The sequence below is a fragment of the Aptenodytes forsteri genome, unplaced genomic scaffold, assembly GCF_000699145.1.
Source record: "Aptenodytes forsteri isolate BGI_AS27 unplaced genomic scaffold, ASM69914v1 Scaffold282, whole genome shotgun sequence".
Lineage (NCBI taxonomy): Eukaryota > Metazoa > Chordata > Aves > Sphenisciformes > Spheniscidae > Aptenodytes > Aptenodytes forsteri.
The window spans coordinates 4730360-4730784 of record NW_008794089.1 but is presented as its reverse complement, the minus strand read 5'-3'; positions in this window follow the sequence as shown (position 1 = coordinate 4730784).

Below are 425 nucleotides of genomic sequence, written 5' to 3'. Positions count from 1 at the left end.
TTTTTACTGGAACTGAGTTGGAATTTTGTGTCAGCCAGTTGAGGAAGTTGTGAATACTTACTTTCACTTTCTGAGCAAAGGCAACTCCATACTTGTCTACTTCTGTCACTTGCTTCAGGGCACATTTGAGAGTAATGTGAAAATGTGAACAGTGTAGGAGCCATCAGTGGGGCTGACTGTGGGAACTTCAGCACACAGCACCTAAGCACAATAGCCACGGTCTTACAGTTTTCATGCACTCGTGGCTTGAAGCTACATTCACGTTCTCTGCAGTGATGGTTGCTGCTACAGCTAACCTCTTGTCACAATAGCAACTGCACTCACTCTTTTTAAAGTTTTTCTCTACTTTTGCCAAGTCCTAACAAGGGGCCTGTCTATTAGCAGTAGATGCATTTAAGGAGGGGAAAAAAAGCTCCCCCCCCCCC